Below are 17152 nucleotides of genomic sequence, written 5' to 3' on the forward strand. Positions count from 1 at the left end.
CCTGTGTACCTGAGTTCAGATTTCAGAAATGGCAAAGTATGTGGACTCCAGGATGTAGAAAGTCATAGCTAATAATAAGCTTAAGTGTTGAATTGTAACATCAACCAAACATACTCACATGTCTTTCTTTATTTGAGTTTAGGAACAGTGCTCTCCTCATCAAAAATAATGAAAACCAGATACCTCGGTAGCACAGCTGGATTTAGGACAAATATGACACTAAAAAATATCTACTTCTATCCTGAAGCAGAAAATGATGTCTTCTTAAAAATAAAATCCTCTTATGGCAGCAAGATATACAATTATATTGTAGTCTTAGTTGCTATATCCACTTCCATAAGTAAATTAAGAGAGACAGAAATGATCCCAGAAAAAATATAAGGACTGAGTCTGGTAGGGCTGAAGGATGTAATTGTCTTTCCACATGACACTAACATTTTTCACAGAAAAGACAATATTGAAATATTTGCCAATGATAAACAATGTTAGTTAGAATTCAGTGGTTGACAAAATATCAGTTTTAAAAGTTGCATATAGAGTCAGGTACCTGGGTGGCTCAGTGGCTTAAGCGTCCAACTCTTGGTTTTCGCTTAGGTCATGATCTCACAGTTTATGGGTTTGAGCCCCACATCCGGCTCTGTGCTGACATGTGGAGCCTGCTTGAGATTCTCTCTCTCTCTGCCTCTCCCTTGCTTATGCTCTCTTTCTCTCTCAAAATAAATATTTTTTTTTTTTAAGTTGCATATAGAGTCAAACATTTCCTAGCGAAAGTATAAGTAGGATGTTAGGAACACTCTTGAAGGCTTTTACTCTCCAGATATAAAAGCCACTTAGAATGTATTATAAAACTTTGAATTCTTAACATTTTCCAAATAAAACAAAAATGGCAAAGCATTAGATTCATTTTTATGCCCACTTAGTCAAAATTCAGTAAAAAATCTATTCTCCATTGCCAAGAGAAAGATGTTGAGGAAAAGGAGTGCATAAGTCATGATGTTTTAATGAAGTGTTTGCTCCTGGAAATTTTTTCTTTTTTTTTAAAGGGATATCTGAGGATTAAAGGGTTAGATCAAACTCATAGTACTAACAGTGTTTAGCTTTTCTGTTAGGGATTCTGGTCTAACATTAGTGATGTTGTTTTCAATGGAAAATTAAGTTATTACTGACATTAAAGAGAAAAATATAACACTTTAAAAGAGTTCAAGTATTCTGTTTGAAATAATGCCAAAATAATTATATTCTATATATCTGTATCTAAGCACACTTTACAATCAAAATATTAACTGTAAATGTTCATAACTCATTCAAAGATTTTTTTCCCCAAACTCAACATCAACACCAATTCTTATTCAAAATACAGACTGCACATGAAGATTGTTTTTAAATGCCTATCTGTTCAACTTTACTATTTTCAAAATAAAGAATATATACCTTGTTTCAAACAAAATTTGGCTTTCATTATTTTATAGCTGTGAAAAACTAATTTCAGTTGTTTCTTTTCTTTTTCATTTGTAGTACAGGTCTTTCAAATATATTTTTTCAACCTTTCTAATAGCTAGTATTATCTACAAAAGATCAATAAATATCAGATTGGAAACCCTGTCAGTACAGGCTAAAAACATCCTACACTTTCATCTTCCTAGTAAGCCCTAGTATGACAGAAAAATCTATCTCTTAGTGAAATTCTAAATGAAGATATTTTTATAACTATTCACATTAGAATCAATTAGAACACATTATGTTTGGAGTAAAATTTGGTATAAGTGAAATTGTCATGAACATTATGAGAGTTGAACAGTTTGATGTACCTTACCATTAAGGAAATAGAAAATGAGTAAGACATAGTCACTATTCTCAAGGTGTTTAAAATATTCTAAAGACATACAGAAGTACAAATAATTTTTAAAAAATAAAGTTAATTTCATTACAGGGTATTTTTACCTGACGTGGCCAAACATTTTAGACCTGGAAATAGCAAGATTTCTTTGTGTTCCTAAATATTCAGATACAGTTCTTTCTTTTTTTTTTTTTTTTTTTTTCAGATACATTTCAAACATATCTAGGAGTGAAGTAAAATAGTGGTCATCAGTTTTGTATTCTGACATCATTTCTAAATTATTAAAAAAAAAACAAGAAAAATTTTTATATAGGTTTATTCTTTTTTTCTTCACCACTATTCTCCTCAAATAAGACAATAATTCTAATGGGAACACATTACTAAACAAAAGTTCATTTACTATATTATTGTTTATTCCCTTTTATTTGCATTTTAGTTTATAAATATGAACTTTGACTTTTGGAACATTTCTTGAAATCACTTAAGTAAAATCATGCTAAGAGATTTTAGTCTTCAACCAACATATTCATGACCATCCAAATGATAATGCTAATAAAAACTAGCAATGGGTCAACTAGATAAACCCATTAAAAATGAATACCATATGAATACTGTGTTATCTATATATCCACATTGCTGAACCTGGATTACCTAAAGCTTTTTTTTTTAATCCTGCACCCCCTGTTTTAGAAAGAGTGAGCAGGGGAGGAGCAAAAGGAGAAGGAATCTCAAGCAAGCTCCACACCCAGCACAGAGCAGGACAGAGGGACTTGATCTCAGGACCATGAGATAATGACCTGAGCTGAAATCAAGAGTCCCCACACTTAATCAACTGAGCCACCCAGGTGCCCCTGAAAGCTTTTGAATTAGACTTCTTGAACTGGATAAAAGTTAGAGGTTTTTTCCTCCTCATTTTCATCACAAGATGACTTTGTAACTGAACATGAAATTGTTACTTTATTCAGAGCAAAATGAGCCCATTTTTCCTGACTTTACTTTTGATTTTATACAGTAAATAATGTTTCTTTACTGAAACTCTGCACATATTTTTGCTAAATAATCAGAAGTTAAAACACTGAGCAATTAACATGTGGCAGAGATTGTGAATTGTCTCAGTGAATTCTTAAAACCTGCCTATATATAGGTAGAATTTCACTCCCCATTCTAAATGTAAAGGAACTGAAAGCAAGACTAGGTGGTAACATTCCTAAAGTTCAAGCTAACAAATGGCGTATTCAGGATTGGAATCCAAGCCATCTGAGAGCTGAGCCAACACTCTTAGTCACTATTATATGACAGTTTCCAAAGGACATAAACATGCCTTTAATTTAACAAATATTAACTACTTGCCAACATGCCATACAGGAACAGGCCTTGCTCATATATCATCAGGTATTGCCCACCTTGTATATACAATTGCTACAGAATCTAACCCATCCAGGTAAGTTGGTAAAAGATTACTTGGAATATCATTTAAAATTTTTTAGTTATGAAAAACAGAATCTACACACTAAAATCTATATTTTATAATTTTTATACTATATATCTTAAATGCATATAGATAGACATAATAAAATTTTAAAAATCACACATATAAAATACAGTTGTTAGAGAAGAAATAACACACACACACACACACACACACACACACAGTAAAATAAAAAATAATCGGCTATGATTCTGTTCTGAATCACATATCCCCCATCACTGACCAGAGAAGCTTATAAAATGTCTGCTCCATGTTGGAGATTTCTCTGTGACAGCTGTTCCTACACTACGCCCTGGCCCACTTTTAGTATAGCACCCCAGTCCATGGCTCATTGTCATCTCTGCCAGTTCAGATCTTATTATTCTGTTGTATCAGGCCTCCAACTCTAACTTCAGTGCGGTATCTTTCCACACCTTTGTAACTGCTCAAAATTAAATCTTTAAATAAAGACCTCAAGTACTTCTATTCCTATTTGAAGATTCATACCAAGGAATAACCTTCAAAAGTGTGACTATTTTTCAACTCAAGTCTTGAAAAATACTTACTATGAAAATATTTTTTCTGGGTACACCTGCAGTGAAAAGGTTTTTATAAATCTTCCAGATTGGGGTGTAACAGAACAAATTCCAGATTGAATACTACCTGAGAGTTCCTCAGCACTCTCAACTCAAGTGCCACGACAATCTAGTTGCTATAATTACTTGTAAGGCTTGCCACACATAATATGTTGCTTATAGCAATGAAAGTTCTAAGAGTGTCCTTCCCTGACCATTCCAGCTACAGCCCTTTCTTTCATTGAGTTTCTAATTTCTAAAGGGTATATATTTGCTTGGTTTTTGTGCACCTCACCCCACTGGAGTGTGTTATACTTACACTCCTAGGGCTTCACACAGTGCCCATTCTCTAACACTGCTCAGAGAATATACAAGGAATGAGTAAATCTTGCCCCATATGGTTATATCTACCACAGTGAAAATACAGTTATATTTTTGAAATGCCAATCAAATCCTCTGATTTATCTTAAACTTTTCAATGGCCACCTACTTTCTAAGGTAGAAGCCTAAACCTTGGAAAATCTTTGACTACTTGGCCTATTCCAATCCCCAGCCTCCTTTTCTTCCATCTCTGCACTCAAATTTCTGCTCCATGAGTCCAGAAATACTGGAAGTTCCCCTAATGTTTCAAACTTCCATATCTTCTCAGATTTTGGACATGCCATTTCACACAACTTAAAAAACTCTGCTCTCCATCCAATCCTTAGCCCCTGATAAGTGACTAGCAAAACTACTCCTTCTTTCAGGGGTTATTCAAGGGTTCTGTATACTTTTTCAAGGATGTCTCTCCTAATACTTCTCAATACAATTAGGTTTTCCTTTGCCTGTGCTTTTGCTGTATTATGTCCACACTCACATTAAACCATTATTTTATTGTACTCATTATTTACTTTAGCTTCTGCTTTTCTATCAGACTAAAATTACAACTATATAATCATTTTATAGTCAGGAATTACAGGTTTCATCTATGTGTTATCAGTATCTAACAGCGCGCCTATATTAAAAGAGGAGGGCACTTGTTGGGATGAGCACTGGGTGTTGTATGTAAATGATGAATCACAGGAATCTACCCCCGAAACCAAGAGCACACTGTGTACACTGTACGTTAGCTAACTTGACAATAAAACATATTTAGAGAGACAGAGAGAGAGAGAGAGAGAGAGAGAGAGAGAGAGAGATCTTCTTAGAGATAAAGTGAATGACTGGAAGAATGGAGGTCTCACTGTTATTTAATTAATATCCATGCTAGGATGGCTGAAAAATCTTTCCATACTTTGTGTGTGTGTGTGTGTGTGTGTGTGTGTGTGTATTTGTTTGTGGTTTTGTTTTGTTTTGTTTTTCCTCTGCAGGATGGAAATAAACTCAACCTAACTCAGAGTATTATTCTAAGTGGATATAAACATACCCTCTAAACTGAATGTTCTACAAATGATTCCTCAAGACATTTACATATTAAAGGCGATTTATAGGCATGAATTCTAAATCAGAGAGCTTACAAACAGTATGATTTTAAGTTGTTCATCACACTGCACAAGAGAGAGAAGGTTCTTTTTTTTTCCAGGAAGCATGTTACAAAGACTATGAAGGCTTACCATATCTCACCATTCTTGGTTCTATGCTAGGGATCTGCCATATAGTGATACTTCAATTAGAAAATCTTTTGGGACAGAATGTAAGACAGATTCACCATATACTAAAGGCCCCTTTAATAACTGATACTAAAGACTCATTGAATTTTAAAGCTGGAGGCTGCTATGAGAGAATAACAAGTTTCAAGTATATATATATATATATATATATATATATATATATATATGCATATATATATGTATATTCGTCATAAGACAATTCAGAATTTTAAGAAAAAAAAAAAAACAAAGATAACTATAACATCTTTATCTTGTTCAGGAGTGATGAATGTAAATACCCTGAAGTAAACTTTGAGAATTAACTGAGCATTTCAAGGTCTTTATCACCACTACCAGCTCATCTACATAAAGATGACTTTGTGGCAACATATTTCTCCATTATTTCTGTAACAAAATGACTGCAAAGAGGGAAATGACACTGACTGCATTTTTGAACTGTGTAGCACAAACATGAAAGTATAATAGATTTTCACAGCACTTAAAAGACATTGCTCTTAGTACTAAAAGCAAAGTTCAGAAAAAAATATTTTTCCTGGGGAAAAAAACGTACTCAAAATCCCACCATTCAGTAATAATCTCCCCTTAATGTTAGATTTTCATTTTTAATAAATGCTGTTGAAGAGCTAATGATGAATAACAATGCTAATAATGAACAGCCTAATAAAATGCCAGTCCCTTTCTCCAGCGCAGACTTTAAGAGAAATGAAAATTTTCCATTAGTACCTTCAGAGAAGACAATATTACACTGTTTCTAGAAAACTTTGATTTTAGAAACAAAATTAAAAACATATGTAGAATGTTTCCTATTCTAGAAGGTCCTGTGAAATAATACATAAAAGTCTTTTTTTTTTTTAATTAGATGAAAAGTAATGTTATTTGTTGCCCTGCCTTTAGTCAAATTAGTAAAATTTGGTGTGTTTTTTAAATGGGTTGGGGAAGTGGCAGAGAGCCAAAGCTTAAGAGACTGTTAAAAACTGAGAACAAACTGAGGGTTGATGGGGGGTGGGAGGGAGGGGAGGGTGGGTGATGGATATTGAGGAGGGCACCTTTTGGGATGAGCACTGGGTGTTGTATGGAAGCCAATTTGACAATAAATTTCATATATTAAAAAATAAATAAAAAATAAATAAATAAATAAATAAATAAATAAATGGGTTGGGAATTATATATGGTTATTATAAAGCTTTAGTGATTGTCCTTATATATTTAGCAAATATTTAAGCATATAGTTTTACTATCAACTTTAAGACTTAATCGGTATTATTCCAGTGGCATAAAAACCTAAACACCCTGAAGACCTTTCCACTGAAAACAACTAAAATTCTGAATAAAATAAGAAGAAAATGTTTAATGCTTAAGACAGCATAAAAATAAGAATCTATCATAATTAGTTGGTTTCACTTAAGACAAATGTAGAAAGCCACAAGAGAATGTTGCTTTCACACTAATAATAAGAGAAAGACAAATAATCTACAAAACCATAACTTTTCCAGAACCCAGAAGAGAACTGGGATTTCCATGCAACCAAAGAAACTAAATTCTACAGAGTGACAACCCTCTTAGAGACAGAAGACATAAATCATTTCACCTATGTTAAGGCACAGAAGAAAGAGATGGCCTTCAACAAGCAGATAAAAATAAATAAGCTAAAATTTTAACAAAATTTTACAAGACAAATATATTCCAACCATTGGATAAATTTGAAGCTTATATTGCACTGAAGGGATCACAAAAAATCAAAACTCTGCTCAATTCCTGATTAGATTGATTCAAACCAAGGATTTGACCACAGAAGAGGCATTTCTGTCATAAATACTACTAACCTCAGTCTCAATTATTCTATATATAATAAAAGCATTCAATAAAAAATTATGAGACAAGCAACAGAAAAAAGCATGAACAATGACTCATTGTGAAGAGACAAAGCAATCAATAGAAGCATACTTAGAGTCAATCCATAAGTTGGAACTATCAGACAAAAACATAAAAATAACCATGACAGATACATTAAACGATCAGAAGAAAAGATAGATAATATGTATGAGCAGATAAGGGATTTCATCAGACAGATGAAAACTATGAGTCTAATGGAAATGCTAAAATAATAATAATAATAATAATAATAATAACAACAGAGTAACAGAGATGACATATTCCTTTGATGTACTCATTACCAGAGCAGAAATGACTAAGTAATCAGTAAACTTAAACATGAACCTAAATAGATCATCCAAACTGAATTTTTTTAAAAAAATGACTGGAAAAAAACAAAATAAAGAATTCAAGAGCTGTGGGAAAACATCCCCAAAACAATAGGACAGAAAACTGGACATACCATAGTCAAGCCGCTGAAAAATAAAGAGAAAAACTTGAAGCAGGCTGAGAGGGAAACAAAGATAAAGTTTACCACAAACTCCTTACCAGCAGCTAAACAAGTCAGAATACAACAGCATGGTATCTTTATAGCACTGAAAGAGAAAAAATCTGATTCTGAATTCCATTCCCAATATAAGTATTTTTCAAAAATGATAGCAAAATAGTTTTTTTTCCAGATCAGCCAAAGATGAATTCATTGTCAATACACACACACACACACACACACACACATACACACACACACACACATAAGAAATGTTAAAGGAAGTTCTTCAAGCAGAAGAAATGTGGTACCAGATGCAAATGTCAATGTACACAAAGAAACAAGGAGCCCTAGAAATGGTAAAATGAAGGTAATCATAAAAGACCTTTTTCCCTTATTTTCAGTCACTTTAAAGATAACTAACCATGTGAAGCAAAAATAGTAACACAAATGTGGGTAAGATACGAAGAAGCAAAATGTGTGACAAAATATAAGATAAAAATGAGAAGGAGCAAATGTAACTATAGTGTTGTAAGCTGCTTAAATTATACATGGAGTGACATTGTAATATTTTGTGGTTGACAGTGATTAAGTTGCAAATATACACTGCAAATCCTAGAGCATTCGCTAAAAAATGATTTTAAGTGTATTAGTAACAATCCATAGTGGAAACTGTAAAAATCACACAAATAATTTAAAAAAGCAAAAAACAGATGGGACAAACAACAACTAGATGGCAGATTTAAAACAACGTAAGTAACTGTAGGTACGTTACAATTAAATGATGTGAAAAATCTCAATTAAAAGGCAGAATTTGTCAGATTGGAAGATATAAAAGAATTATTAAAACTGCAAAACATTTTTAAATATAAAGGCATACATAGAGTAAAAGGATAGAAAAGATATGTCCCGTAAGTACTATGTAAAAAAAGCTGAAACAGATAAAAATAGATTTCAGTAACAAGGAATATTACTAAGACTTACATAATTTTAAGGAAAGCTATTTATCAAGAATTAATGAATTATATAGATTCACCGCCATTATACAGATCATAACAATCTTAAATGTTTACGTACCCAAAAGCAAAACTTCACAATACATGAGGGAATGCTGATAGAACTGAAGAAAAATAGATATATCCATAGTTATAGTTGGAAACTTAAACACTCCACTCTGAGTAAATGGCAAAAAAAGTAGATAGAAATTCATAAAGATATAGCCCACCTGAAGAATACTATCACACTAGTTGATATTTATAGAACACTCTCCTAATCAGAGCACAATGAACATTATTTTCAAATACAGTGGAATGTTCACCAAAACAGACCACATTCTGGGCCATGAAACAAACCTCAACAAACTTTGAAAAGAACTGAAATTGTACAAGGTATATTTTCAGATCACAGCAGAATGAAACTACAAGTAAAAGAAAGACATGTGAAACAAACCAAATATTCAGAAATTAAGTAACACATCTACAAATAACACATGATTCAAACAGATAAACAAAAGGGACATAAGAAAATATTTTTAATATAATGAAAATATAAATCTAATATATCAAAATTTGTGGGCTGCTATAAAAGCATTAAATTTAGGGGTGCCTGGGTGGCCCAGTTGGTTAAACGTCCATCTTCGGCTCAGATCATGACCTCACACTTCATGAGTTCATGAATTCCAGCCCTGCATCAGGCTCTCCAGTCTCAGCATAGAGACTACTTCAGATGCTCTTTCTCCCTCCTCCTCTCTTTCACTGCTTCTTCCCACACACGTGCATGCTCTCTATCTCAAAAACAAACATCTCTTTAATGTTTATTTTTGAGAGAGAGAAATAGAGCATGAATAGGGGAGGGGCAGAGAGAGAGGGGGGGAGACGCAGAATCCAAAGCAAGCTCCAGGCTCTGAGCTGTCAGCAGCAGAGCCCAACATGGGGCTCCAACTCACTAACCCCGAGATCATGTCCTGAGCCAAAGGCAGAGGGTTAAATGCCTGAGCCACTCATGATCCCCTGTTTTTTTTAAAGGAAGAACAAATTTGAAGAACTAAGTTCTCACCTTGAGAAAGAAGAGCAAATACATTCAAATTAAATACAAGAAATAATAAAAAGGATAATAAAAGGATAAAAACAGAAATCAATGCAATACCAAAACCAAAACACACAGAAAAAGTCAGTGAATCATACTGTGCCATAAAAATAAATTGTTTCAGTGCCATAATACTTAAATCAATCTTGTACTTTATAATTAAAAGAAGATAAATATGATATAATGCTTAGTAATTATATTTTTCACATGTAACAGAATATGCTATTTCTGCAAGATCTACGTTGTAGCATTGTCTAGTGACATTTTTCCAAACAGTTATTTTAAAGAAAGGGAGTACATCTAGGTAATTTATCTTTTATCAGTTTCTTTACACTTTTTCTAAAATTATGGTGGGAAGTAGTGCTGAGAAAGGCATGCAGCCTTTTGGCCCTCCCTCAGCCAAATAAGACTGGGAATTGGAACACTTCCTTACAAAGAGATAACCCTCATGATTTCTGTTGGGCTTATAACCTTGTGTGGGAATATCTTTCCCCTTTATAAGCCCAATATATGCTCTTTTGTTCTGCATAAGCATATGGTACCTGGTATATCTGCCCTCTGGGGGGAGTGTACAGAGTCCTTCTACTCGGTCATGAGAGAGTGAGCATAGGCCAACTGCCCTGCATCTGTTGCAGGGAGAGAGAGACCCATCAGCCATGGAGGACCGATGGCCACTACTGAAGTAACTTCTCCAAAGTAAGGTAATAGAAGTTACTTCCATTTTTAAAAAAATAATTGACTAGTAAATGTATTAAATCTAAATGAATTAAATCTAAATCCTTAAGTAAGGAAATGTGATATTTATTAATAATCTATTATGTGCTGTACATTTAGCAATCCCCATCCATAAATCTCATTCCAGAATATATCCTAAAATTAAAGGCCATCTACAACTGGCTGTTGACTTTCCTTTCTAGCTTTATCTTTAGCTACTTTCACTCTTGAAGCATGACTTAAAACTAGACTGGAGTTTCTCCTCACCAAATTCAACTCTGTATCTTTTGGACTCTAATTAGAATTCAGCCCTTCAAATTCTTACCCATAATTAAATGTTCAGATTAGTGTGTCTACACTTTCCTGTATATTAATCCATAATTAACTTCTATCTTTTTTGAATTCCCAAACCACATTGTTTAATAATGACTATCACATTCTTCTTTACCTCATAGTCATTCTTCAAAATGGCTTATATTTTCTTTGTGGAAACATACTCCCTGCCTATGTTCAGTAATATAATCTTTGAATAGGCTTCCTATCTAAATACTACTTTCTCATCCTCCCTTGAATGTAGGTGTTGTCATATGACAAAAATCTCATCAAGGGTATGCCAACTTAAGTGATATGAGTAATTTCCATATTGTGACCTTAAAGAGAGTGATATATTTTCCTTCCATCCCTTCTTCTGGCATTCTATCATCCAGATGTGACAGTGTTTGTGAAACAATTTGGTCCTAGGAGTAGTAAAGCAACTAGATAGACAACTAGAAGATACCTGGGTCCTTGACATCATGGTTGCACCATATCAACCCTGAACCACTTATACTAGATTATAGCTTAAAGAAAAAAAAAACTACGTTATCTTATTTAAGCCACTACTATTTTGGGTTTTGTTATAGTATATAAATCTTCATCAAAATTAATATTTCCTACAAGTTCCTTGGGAGCAGGAATCACATCTTCTTTACCTTTATTTATTTTTGAGAGAGACAGACAGACAGACAGACAGAGTGTGAGCAGGGGAGGGGCAGAGAAAGAGGGAAGCACAGAATCTGAAGCAGGCTCCAGGCTTTGAGCTGTCAGCACACAGTCCAACGCAGGGCTCAAACTCATGAGCTGTGAGAACATACCTGAGCCAAAGTTGGATGCTTAACCAACTGAGCCACCCAGGTGCTCTACCTTTGTAGATTTTGTATTCATACCTTGCTTAGCAAAATGCCTTATAGTTAATAAGCAAGTACTCAATAAATATTTGTTGCATTGAACATACTTTCCAAAATCTTCATTGGATAACATCTTTACACAACACACACACAAGTTACCATGCACACATATATTTCATTGCTCTGTTATCTGAGTGGATCTAGAAGCAATGACACCCCAGCAGCAATGTACACCCAACCCAGATTTTGGTTTCAAATATACTCTTCAATAAAGGGAGTCAGAATTAACTGGAGAGGAGGAAGACGGCGGCGTAGGAGGAGGCTGGGCTCACCGCGCATCCTGCTGATCACTTAGATTCCACCTACACCTGCCTAAATAACCCAGAAAACCGCCAGAGGATTAGCAGAACGGAGTCGCCGGAGCCAAGAGCAGACGAGAGGCCCACGGAAGAGGGTAGGAAGGGCGGCGAGGCGGTACGCGCTCCACGGACTGGCGGGAGGGAGCCGGGGCGGAGGGGCGGCTCGCCGGCCAAGCAGAGCCCCCGAGCCTGGCTTGCAAAAGCGGAGGGGCCTGACGGACTGTGTTCCGACAGCAAGCGCGACTTAGCGTCTGGGAGGTCATAAGTTAACAGCTCTGCTCGGAAAGTGGGAAGGCTGGAGGACAAAGGGAGGGAGAGCTGCTGAGCCCCCGGACAACTGAGCTCAGTTTGGTGGGGAACAAAGGCGCTCGCCAGCGCCATCTCCCCCGCCCATCCCCCAGCCAAAATCCCAAAGAGAACCAGTTCCTGCCAGGGAACTTGCTCGCTCCTCGCAAACACCCAACTCTGTGCTTCTGTGGAGCCAAACCTCTGGCAGCGGATCTGACACCCTCCCGCTGCCACAGGGCCCCTCCTGAAGTGGATCACCTAAGGAGGAGGGAGCTAAGCCTGCCCCTCCTGCCCCCGTGCACCTTGCCTACCCACCCCAGCTAATACGCCAGATCCCCAGCATCACAAGCCTGGCAGTGTGCAAGTAGCCCAGACGGGCCACGCCACCCCACAGTGAATCCCGCCCCTAGGAGAGGGAGAGAAGGCACACACCAGTCTGACTGTGGCCCCAGCAGTGGGCTGGGGGCAGACATCAGGTCGGACTGCGGCCCCGCCCACCAACTCCAGTTATACACCACACAACACAGGGGAAGTCCCCGCAGGTCCGCACCACCCCAGGGACTATCCAAAATGACCAAGCAGAAGAATTCCCCTCAGAAGAATCTCCAGGAAATAACAACAGCTAACAAGCTGATCAAAAAGGATTTAAATAATATAACAGAAAGTGAATTTTGAATCATAGTCATAAAATTAATCGCTGGGTTTGAAAACAGTATAGAGGACAGCAGAGAATCTCTTGCTACAGAGATCAAGGGATTAAGGAACAGTCACGAGGAGCTGAAAAACGCTTTAAATGAAATGCAAAACAAAATGGAAACCACCACGGCTCGGATTGAAGAGGCAGAGGAGAGAATAGGTGAACTAGAAGATAAAGTTATGGAAAAAGAGGAAGCTGAGAAAAAGAGAGATAAAAAAATCCAGGAGTGGGGCGCCTGGGTGGCACAGTTGGTTAAGCGTCCGACTTCAGCCAGGTCACGATCTCGCGGTCCGTGAGTTCGAGCCCAGCGTCGGGCTCTGGGCTGATGGCTCAGAGCCTGGAGCCTGTTTCTGATTCTGTGTCTCCCTCTCTCTCTGCCCCTCCCCCATTCATGCTCTGTCTCTCTCTGTCCCAAAAATAAATAAAAAACGTTGAAAAAAAAATTAAAAAAAAAATCCAGGAGTATGAGGGGAAAATTAGAGAACTAAGTGATACACTAAAAAGAAATAATATACGCATAATTGGTATCCCACAGGAGGAAGAGAGAGGGAAAGGTGCTGAAGGGGTACTTGAAGAAATAATAGCTGAGAACTTCCCTGAACTGGGGAAGGAAAAAGGCATTGAAATCCAAGAGGCACAGAGAACTCCCTTCAGACGTAACTTGAATCGATCTTCTGCACAACATATCATAGTGAAACTGGCAAAATTCAAGGATAAAGAGAAGATTCTGAAAGCAGCAAGGGGTAAACGTGCCCTCACATATAAAGGGAGACCTATAAGACTCGTGACTGATCTCTCTTTTGAAACTTGGCAGGCCAGAAAGAATTGGCACGAGATTTTCAGTGTGCTAGACAGAAAAAATATGCAGCCGAGAATCCTTTATCCAGCAAGTCTGTCATTTGGAATAGAAGGAGAGATAAAGGTCTTCCCAAACAAACAAAAACTGAAGGAATTTGTCACCACTAAACCAGCCCTACAAGAGATCCTAAGGGGGACCCTGTGAGACAAAGTACCAGAGATATCACTACAAGCATAAAACATACAGACATCACAATGACTCTAAACCCTTATCTTTCTATAATAACACTGAATGTAAATGGATTAAATGCGCCAACCAAAAGACATAGGGTATCAGAATGGATAAAAAAACAAGACCCATCTATTTGCTGTCTACAAGAGACTCATTTTAGACCTGAGGACACCTTTAGATTGAGAGTGAGGGGATGGAGAACTATTTATCATGCTACTGGAAGCCAAAAGAAAGCTGGAGTAGCCATCCTTATATCAGACAAACTAGACTTTAAATTAAAGGCTGTAACAAGAGATGAAGAAGGACATTATATAATAGTGACAGGGTCTACCCATCAGGAAGAGCTAACAATTATAAATGTCTATGCGCCGAATACCGGAGCCCCCAAGTATATAAAAACAATTACTCATAAACATAAGCAACCTTATTGAGAAGAATGTGGTTATTGCAGGGGACTTTAACAATCCACTTACAGAAATGGATAGATCATCTAGACACACGGTCAATAAAGAAACAAGGGCCCTGAATGACACATTGGATCAGATGGCCTTGACAGATATATTTAGAACTCTGCATCCCAAAGCAACAGAATATACTTTCTTCTCGAGTGCACATGGAACATTCTCCAAGATAGATCATATACTGGGTCACAAAACAGCCCTTCATAAGTTTACAAGAATTGAAATCATACCATGCATACTTTCAGACCACAATGCTATGAAGCTTGAAATCAACCACAGGAAAAAGTCTGGAAAACCTCCAAAAGCATGGAGGTTAAAGAACACCCTACTAACGAATGAGTGGGTCAACCAGGCAATTAGACAAGAAATTTAAAAATATATGGAAACAAACGAAAATGAAAATACAACAATCCAAACGCTTTGGGACACAGAGAAGGCAGTCCTGAGAGGAAAATACATTGCAATCCAGGCCTATCTCAAAAAACAAGAAAAATCCCAAATACAAAATCTAACAGCACACCTAAAGGAAATAGAAGCAGAACAGCAAAGGCAGCCTAAACCCAGCAGAAGAAGAGAAATAATAAAGATCAGAGCAGAAATAAACAATATAGAATCTAAAAAAACTGTAGAGCAGATCAACGAAACCAAGAGTTGGTTTTTTGAAAAAATAAACAAAATTGACAAACCTCTAGCCAGGCTTCTCAAAAAGAAAAGGGAGATGACCCAAATAGATAAAATCATGAATGAAAATGGAATTATGACAACCAATCCCTCAGAGATACAAACAATTATCAGGGAATACTATGAAAAATTATATGCCAACAAATTGGACAACCTGGAAGAAATGGACAAATTCCTAAACACCCACACGCTTCCAAAACTCAATCAGGAGGAAATAGAAAGCTTGAACAGACCCATAACCAGCGAAGAAACTGAATCGGTTATCAAAAATCTCCCAACAAGTAAGAGTCCAGGACCAGATGGCTTCCCAGGGGAGTTCTACCAGACGTTTACAGCAGAGATAATACCTATCCTTCTCAAGCTATTCCAAGAAATAGAAAGGGAAGGAAAACTTCCAGACTCATTCTATGAAGCCAGTATTACGTTGATTCCTAAGCCAGACAGAAACCCAGTAAAAAAAGAGAACTACCGGCCAATATCCCTGATGAATATGGATGCAAAAATTCTCAGTAAGATACTAGCAAATCGAATTCAACGGCATATAAAAAGAATTATTCACCATGATCAAGTGGGATTCATTCCTGGGATGCAGGGCTGGTTCAACATTCGCAAATCAATCAACGTGATACATCACATTAACAAAAAAAAAAAAAAAAAAAGAGAAGAACCATATGATCCTGTCAATCGATGCAGAAAAGGCCTTTGACAAAATCCAGCACCCTTTCTTAATAAAAACCCTTGAGAAAGTCGGGATAGAAGGAACATACTTAAAGATCATAAAAGCCATTTATGAAAAGCCCACAGCTAACATCATCCTCAACGGGGAAAAACTGAGAGCTTTTTCCCTGAGATCAGGAACACGACAGGGATGCCCACTCTCACCACTGTTGTTTAACATAGTGCTGGAAGTTCTACCATCAGCAATCAGACAACAAAAGGAAATCAAAGGCATCAAAATTGGCAAAGATGAAGTCAAGCTTTCGCTTTTTGCAGATGACATGATATTATACATGGAAAATCCGATAGACTCCACCAAAAGTCTACTAGAACTGATACATGAATTCAGCAAAGTTGCAGGATACAAAATCAATGTACAGAAATCAGTTGCATTCTTATACACTAACAATGAAGCAACAGAAAGACAAATAAAGAAACTGATCCCATTCACAATTGCACCAAGAAGCATAAAATACCTAGGAATAAATCTAACCAAAGATGTAAAAGATCTGTATGCTGAAAACTATAGAAAACTTATGAAGGTAATTGAAGAAGATTTAAAAAAATGGAAAGACATTCCCTGCTCATGGATTGGAAAAATAAATATTGTCAAAATGTCAATACTACCCAAAGCTATCTACACATCCAATGCAATCCCAATCAAAATTGCACCAGCATTCTTCTCGAAACTAGAACAAGCAATCCTAAAATTCATATGGAACCACAAAAGGCCCCGAATAGCCAAAGTAATTTTGAAGAAGAAGACCAAAGCAGGAGGCATCACAATCCCAGACTTTAGCCTCTACTACAAAGCTGTCATCATCAAGACAGCATGGTATTGGCACAAAAACAGACACATAGACCAATGGAATAGAATAGAAACCCCAGAACTAGACCCACAAACGTATGGCCAACTCATCTTTGACAAAGCAGGAAAGAACATCCAATGGAAAAAAGACAGTCTCTTTAACAAATGGTGCTGGGAGAACTGGACAGCAACATGCAGAAGGTTGAAACTAGACCACTTTCTCACACCATTCACAAAAATAAACTCAAAATGGATAAA

At 36.5% G+C, this 17152-nt stretch overlaps 1 long non-coding RNA gene across 5 annotated transcripts in view; it reads right to left on the reverse strand.

Annotated features, from left to right (window-relative positions):
• The window catches only part of LOC147583103 (uncharacterized), a 623699-nt gene that overhangs the window by 428402 nt on the left and 178145 nt on the right, over positions 1–17152 (reverse strand). The window lies entirely within an intron of this gene.

The sequence above is a fragment of the Puma concolor genome, chromosome A2 (genome assembly GCF_028749965.1).
Source record: "Puma concolor isolate L17-30 chromosome A2, mPumCon1.1.hap2, whole genome shotgun sequence".
Lineage (NCBI taxonomy): Eukaryota > Metazoa > Chordata > Mammalia > Carnivora > Felidae > Puma > Puma concolor.